At 38.9% G+C, this 8,096-nt stretch overlaps 1 non-coding gene across 1 annotated transcript; it reads right to left on the bottom strand.

The window, feature by feature from the left end:
* Positions 1 to 3,054: 3,054 nt before the first annotated feature.
* On the bottom strand, positions 3,055 to 3,162 carry LOC143584078 (small nucleolar RNA R71). Its single transcript, XR_013144300.1, has one exon. It is a non-coding gene; the product is annotated as a small nucleolar RNA R71 (small nucleolar RNA).
* Positions 3,163 to 8,096: the final 4,934 nt, after the last annotated feature.

Raw genomic sequence — 8,096 nt, 5'->3', positions numbered from 1 at the left:
AGTCTATGCCTATTTAAACACAACCTATAGGTCCGCATAAGTCTCCCCGGTGTATAAGACTTATACGTCGTAAGTCTTATACGGTGGTAACATGACTTATACGCTCCTTTGAAAATGAAATCTAAAAAGTTTAGTACGTCTAACTATACAAGACCAAAGCGATAGACATTTTATGTACTGGAAAATTCCCCCTTGGATATTGCTTGGTGTTGGTGTTTAAGCAATAGATGTTCATGCTTCAACATGATTCTTGGCAGGCCCTGGATTCACAAGTTGAAAGTAGTAGCCTCCACCTACCATCCATGTATCAAACTTCCAACCCCATGGGGAGTAGTGAAGATTGATAGTGACCAAGCACAGGCGAGGATATTACGCATAAGTTAGGATATTACTTCATCTATGAAGCCCGCTACGAAACATACCATCTCATTGCAATCAAAGCACAATTCCAGAGAGGTGCTAGAAGCAAGGGAGAAGGATCTTAAAGAAGTATCCTTGGAACATGAGGATCCAGATGTAAAAGTGTATATAGGATCCGGTATCCTCAGCAATATTGAAGAGGATCTGGTATCCTTCCTAAAACAAAGGAAGTCCACTTTTGCTTTCAAACACTCTGACATGATAGGTATCTCTAAAGAAAATATTACGTATAAGTTAGGATTAGATACTTCTGACGGGTGCATCGGAGTATGTCCCGTAAGTGTGTTTAAATGATATGAAATGCCATGTAATAAGTGCTAATTTCATGGGACGAGATAACTACTGTTGTATTGTTATTTGCATGTTAAAAGGGAGGTTCCGGAGCTTATATGACACGCAAAGAGGAAACCGAAGGAACAGGAGACTCGAGAAGGCGAGAAAATGAGAAAAATGGAGAAGGTGGCTGAAGACCACCATGGCCCACGGTTTGGACCGTGGGCCATGGTTTACTAATCAAAATAACAAGAACCCACCGTACCATGGGGTTCTGGTCAACCGTGGAAGCCACCGTGGACCACGGTAGCCACCGTGAGCCACGTTCCGGAGATTGTAACTGCCGTTTTCTTTTGTTTTTATTTTGTTTTTGGGTGTCTTTTCATCCATCCAACATTTAAGAACGACCTAAAGGCGAATTTTGAGTCCAAGAACAATAGTTTGGTGATTGTAATCATTGATTTGGTGTTTGTGATTCATATGCATACTCTAATTGATGTGATGGTGAATCAAATTATGTGTGGCTAAAATCCTTTGTGTTCTCTGCCGAATTGTAAGGTTTTCGATTGAATGTTTGGTAATTGTTTATGTTATTTGTGGGATAGTAGTTTGATCTTATGATTATATTTCTATGGTGATTGTGATTTGATTAGTAATTGTTAGTATAGTCCAATGCGTGTCCTTGACCATCAATTCTTGGTGCCATAGGCAATCTGGATTTATTGGAAGGGAATTAGGGTTCGCTATATTAAACGGATTATCGAGTGACAACCTTTCCTTTTTACAATCCAAGTACTTAGTCCTCTTTTATCACAATCAAACACACACTCACGAACTATGTCTATGTAGTTCTTCCCAAAAGTAAAAGTTAACATTATCAATCTTGGAAACCTGAAATTGGGAGAGAGCATTTTTTTTTATTGATTCAGTTAAACTCATTAAATTGTTTTCAGTTATTTTTGTTAATTAAGCTAAACAAACAAATCTTTGAATTTACTTTTTATGCAATTTAGTTTAATTTACTATAGTCAGATTACAAAGCTACTTAGTAACACATGCTCCACAAACTCTCTGTTTTCGACACCCACTTACCGCTATCTAATTAGTTGTATTTTGTTTATTTTTGAGTGAGTCTTCAATCTCACGTCAAATTTTCTTTACCGGGGAGTAGTGCGCTACGTGTGTTAGCTTTTTTTAGTTTTTGTTTGTTATTTTCGGGTTAACGTTGGTTGTGTTAGTGTGTAGGTACTTACAGGTGTATGGATACTTGAGGCTCCAACAGGTCATCACCACTAGTATTTGATCCCGAGATTGAACAGACACTTAGAAGAAACAGAGTGTTACCTCGGGAGAACAAGCTTCTTGGTTCTCCAACTGCATCAAACAGCACCATGGATTCAGCAGTTCCCAGTTCGGGTCAAACATTGCCATCAACACCTCCACCAATTTCACCTTCACCGATCACTACTACCATACCTACTACATTAAGTGAATTGAAACCAATTCACACAACCGAACCCATAATTGCTCATTTCAACTACTCAACATCATTAACATTGCCACCTATTACCAACCTTTTCCCTACCTTTGGTGCATCATCATCTCAACAAAACCAATAACCAACCTTTCAACAACCACAATCAAGCTACCAATATCAACCCCCACCTTTCATGCCATATTCAAGAACACAAGGTGTTGGTTATGGATATGGGTTTGACAGTGAATTTGAGGGGTATGAAGTGGAAGGTTACTACACGGGGGGTGACGGAAGTCAATGGGTGAGTTAAGGGAATTTTGTTTATGCACACGGGCAACAAACGAAACTGGTGCAAGAACTTAATAGACAACCACCACCGGTTGTTCAACAACAAGTTAAACCGCCACCGGTTATTCAACAACAACAAGCTCCACAAAAAGTGCAACCACAAGGGCAAAAACAAGATCAACCCTTTCAAAAACAAATGCCCCAACCAGAATTTCAACAATTCGCACCTCCAAGGCCCGTCTATAGGCAAATGGGTCAACCAAGAGTACCAATGGGGGTACCAAGAAGGCATTCAAGAGAGATGGGAAAGGGGATTGAAGATCATTTTCGACCGATAATCACTAATAATCTGTCTCCGGTGGTTATTCCTCACAATCAACAAGGAAGGACATTTGAGGTGAGGACCAATTCCCTCCAACGAAGGAACCTTACATTCACTTGGAGGCATATGACTCTATTTTCCACACGATTGGGGGTCAAGGGTTTTCGTTGGATGAGGTTAAGTTGGTCTACACATTACCTTCCGCATCCATTTATACTTTGGCCGAGATGCAACAAAGATTCTTGGAAGAATTTTACACGGCTCAAAAGACCAATGATGCAAGAAGGAGTTAGAGAACTTTCCAACAACAATCGGGTGAAATATTTTATGAAGCATTTGAGAGGTTTAACATGATGATTAAAAATTGTCCTCATCATGATATTGCTCTTTGGGAATTGTTAAATTCTTTTCAAGTGGGGTTGGGTATGGAAGATGAACGGGATTTGAGGTCGATCACAAATGGTATATTTGGTACTAAGTATGAACAATATGATTGGGCATATTTGGAACAAATGGCGGTCACATCAAAGAGAAAGGCTCAAACCGTAAGACAATCAAGGCCGACAATTGGAAGACCACAAGTACAAGCCGCGGAAGAAGGAGGGGGTACAAGCTACTAAGCAGGTAATCGATGTTTGTACGGATTGTAATGAGTTAGGTCATGATTTGAAGGTGTGTACGGTGGGTCAAGTACAAGTGGAGGAGGTGAATGAACTTCAAGGGGGAGGTGGTTGGAATTACAATATGAACTCCAATAGTTACCACACCGGGTTAAGAAATCACCCAAATTTTCGCTATAGAAATCCGGCTACTCAATCCAACCCGAATTTCCAAGGGAATCAAGGCAAATATATTCCTCGCCAACAATTTAACAATCAATGTAATATTTATAGCGGGAATAATTAAGGGTTTCAAGGTCAAAGGGGTGGTGGTCAAAGTGCGTCTTCGGGTCAAAGTTCATCAAGTGGGAATGAAGTTATGGAGATACTCAAGGTGATGCAAGAAGACATGCAAAGGAGAAATCAACTTGATGAAATTCGCATGCAAAAAGGATGAAGTCCGAGATAAAGCCATTCAATCGTTGACCACACTAATGGGTCAACTCGCATCCGAAGTGTCAGATTTGAAGAAAAACAAAGGCCAATTACCAAGCGACACTAAGGTAAATCCATCTCATAGTTCATCCCGTAACGTTCCTATTAGCCATGTTAGTGTGTAAGAAGTGTTAAAGAGTATATAACAAATTTGTCACCGGGTGTGGTTGATGGGGAAGTTAAGGACATTATGGATTATGAAAGTGATGATGAAATTGAAACTAATAAAACCACTAAACATGTCACTTTTGAAAAACCGTTACAAAATTCAGGTCAAGCTTCAAATTTAAAGATAAAAACAAGGAAGTTGAACCAAATTCGGTTCCATTTCCTTCGACTTTGCTTGACCCGGGTAAGAAAAATGTAATTGTTAAACGGGGTCCTCAAAAGGAGGAAATGTGGGAGGTGTTTAAACAGGAAAAAGTGAATTTACCTCTGCTTGAGGCAATTAAGCAAGTACCCGCTTATGCTAAATTTTTGAAAGAATAGTGCGCACCCAAAAGAGGCAACAAAAAGTGCCTAAATGGGTGGATTTAGCCAAGCGGGTAAGTGCGGTGTTAAAAGAAGAACTTCCTCCTAAGCTTCAAGATCCGGGACACGCTTAATTAATATTCAAGTTGGTGATTTTCAAATGTCTAGGGCGTTACTAGATCTTGGGGCCGGAGTAAGCATTCTCCGGGAGATTTATATGACCAATATGACTTTGATCCTTCGAAACGAGTTGAGACCACGGTTGTATTGGCGGATTTGTCTCATTAACTACCACGTGGAATCGTGCATGATGTAATTGTGAAAGTGGAGGATTTTTATTATCCAGAGGATTTTTTAGTGTTAGATTGATTATTCATCGGTGACCCAAGTCAACAACAAAATATTATCTTTGGTTGACCATTTTTTAACACTACCCATGAAATCATTGATTGTAGATTTCGTACTATTGACATGGCGTTTGTTAATCGAAAAATGCGCCTTAATGTTTTTACTAACGTTGCTAATTCTTTGAGTGGTGAAGAATGTTTTATGGCAGATGTAGGATCATTGTATTCCTCATGAATATAATGAAGATTGTGTGGAAGCTTGTATTTGTGATGATTCTGAACAGGTACACGTGTGTGCATTGCGGATGGAAGAACAAAAACAAGATGTCTTAGCTATGCAAGAGGGAAGGCTACCATGGAAACATCAATTTGAGAGCTTGCCAACGGAGATCAACTCGGATACAAAACCATCCTTGGAGTGTCCACCAAAGGTTGAATTGAAAGATGACAGAACCGAGCCTCGGTGCGGAAGCGTGAATAATCGGTATTAACGGTGGAGCTCGGATCTGGGGTTAGGATCGAATCTAACTCGTATTCACTCTTGAAAGATGTTTGGACGGATGAGATGTATTGGGAGAGAGCCTGATTCGATTAACAATAATCAATAAAGTAGGATGAACACACATATGTAATCGAAACACAAACAAGATAGAACTGGCAGTATGATTTCATTAGTCGAATGATTCTCATAAAGATAAACCACTCATACATACATTCATACATACATATATACACACACAATAAATATCAACCGCCTCCAGGAGAGATCATCCTGGAGGTGGAGACTCTCTCAAAGGGTTAAAACCCTAGATCTCACTCAATACACAATACACTCACTCATACTAGACAAATGAATAAAAACAACTATTTATACTAGTCTAGCATGACTTGGTCTTCAAGCCATCCACCCTTGGTTGAGACCAAATAATATATTTTTCACCCATAAATTAATTCGATGCATCGATCTAAAATATAAGTTCCAACAATCTCCCCCTTAGACCGATGCCATCGAATTTCTTCCATGATCACCTCATAACTCGTTGTCTTTCATTGAAATTCTCCCCCTCATGTTAAACTTCTCCCATTATCCATTTCGAATCATCACTCTTATATCACTTTTGGATATAGTTGTATGGGCATATGAACGAGGCTTTGAACTTCAAAGATCAACTTCAAGTAACAAGGTCATCACAAAAATAAATAAACTCAGTGTGAGCATCAAATAATCTTCAATTCTTCAAATTTGTCTCTTCCCTTGTAAATCATCTTCAAACAATTTCCTGAATCAAGATAGCATTCAAGTCAACCCTAACCCGTTCTTGACTGTTCAAGTGACTATTTCATAGAAGGTTAAACTCTACTAATCACCCTTTCAGCATTTTTACTTGTGATGACTCTATCTTCTCATCCGTACTAGGAAATCTGAAAACTTACAAATGATGAAACATTTTTTTTTTTTTTAAACTTTGGATTATTGATCTTGATCAACTTTTCCTTAACCTGAGTCTTTTACTTGATTTGAAGCTTGCCATTTGCAATGAAATTCAAAGATTTTTTACTCCCCCAATTTCGTTGCAATTGTCTTTAATAAATGTGTCTTCAAATCAAGTGTGGGTGAAGCAATCTTGACCATCCTTATCAAGATCGTAGAAATCTGAAAATAAACATATTCATATGTTGGTTGACTCTAAAAGTGATTAAATCCTTAAGCTTGGTCAATACTTGTTCTTGTAAAGCTTTTTATGAAGTCGTGAAATTGGATGAGGTTTGAATTCCATAGGCTTGTTGATGATTGGAGAAAAATTACCAAAATACCCCTGAGTATATATCTTCCGTAGAGAACAGCTTGGTCAAACGGTCAACGGAACCAAAAATCTCAAAAGTTTCTTCAAAACCTTGAAATGTTTCACAAACTCTGTTTCATAGCACACAGTGTGCTTGGGAGCACTTCACTAGCACAAAGTGTGCTTGGCAGCACTTCACTAGCACGGTGTGCTTGGGAGCACTTTACAAGAATAAAGTGTGCTCGGAAGTGTGCCCGGAAGTGTGCTCGGAAGCGAAGCACTTGTGATTTTTCATTTTTTTCACTAGCACACAGTGTGCTCGGAAGTGTGCCCGAAAGTGTGCTCGGAAGCAAAGCACTTCACTAGCACAAAGTATGCTCAGAAGCACTTAACTAGCACAAAGTGTGCTCTGGAGCCTTTACTAGCACTAGGTGTGCTCTGGAGCCTTCACTAGCACTAATGTGCTCTGAATCCTTCACTAGCACTAAGTGTGCTCTGGGGCCTTCACTAGCAATAAGTGTGCTCTGGAGCCTTAATAAGATAGTTTTCTTGAGAAGACAAAGGATATGCTCTGTGTTTAACAAAGTGTGCTCAAATTTGATGTGCTCGATATAAGACGTGCTCAAGATAAACTGTGCTTGAACCAATCAAAGATGTGCTTGGGCAAAACACATCCTGTTCTTGAATCAATACGTAATCACTTATAATGCTCGAGATCAATCTTATATGTCCATGGTGTGCTTGAGACATCAATACTTCATTTCTGCATCATCAGTCATTGATTTGACATTGTAGAACCTGCTTGAATATTCACTTTGCATCTGCTGCAACAAAAAATGATGAAATTGCCTTTAGTACTTGTGCTTTCTTCACTTGTACATTCTCCTTATCAGTTTGTACTATCGGCAATATTTTTCAACAAAACATCAACTGTTTATGCAGCACATTCATCTAAAACAACAACGAGCAAACAAAACCCTAATTTTTCAGATCTGGAAACTAGTTTTATAATCTGAAATTGATCATTGTAGCAATATCCATGTCGTCTCGAAATCAAAGAAACCTATCTTCATATCATCAATCAACCTTATCAAATCTGGAAATCATCAAATGAATAATGTTGCCCCAAAACGAGCCAAATAACACTGTTACATTAGATCTGGACCGTTCTGACCAAATAAACATGAAATTGATGTTGGATCTCCAAACGAGTCATCAACCCAAACATCAATCCATAAAATTTTCTCCAAAACATCAAATAATTTCAAAACCCCCAAATAATTTCAACGAACTTCATCGTTTAACGTCCATGGTGGATTCATGAGAGAAATGAATCAGTTCAGCGGTTAGTCTGAACGATTCGATAACCCAGCTCTGATACCAATTGACAGAACCGAGCCCCAGTGCGGAAGCGTGAATAATCGGTATTAAAGGTGGAGCTCGGATCTGGGTTAGGATCGAATCTAACTCGTATTCACTCTTGAAAGATGTTTGGACGGATGAGATGTATTAGGAGAGAGCCTGATTCGATTATCAGTAATCAATAAAATGGGATGAACACACATATGTAATCGAAACACAAACAAGATAGAACTGGTAGTATGATTTCAATAGTCGAAT

This window comes from Bidens hawaiensis, unplaced genomic scaffold (genome assembly GCF_021521415.1).
Source record: "Bidens hawaiensis isolate Kalapana, Puna unplaced genomic scaffold, B.hawaiensis_p1.1 tig00000142_1, whole genome shotgun sequence".
Lineage (NCBI taxonomy): Eukaryota > Viridiplantae > Streptophyta > Magnoliopsida > Asterales > Asteraceae > Bidens > Bidens hawaiensis.
This window is presented reverse-complemented; position numbering and strand designations above follow the sequence as displayed.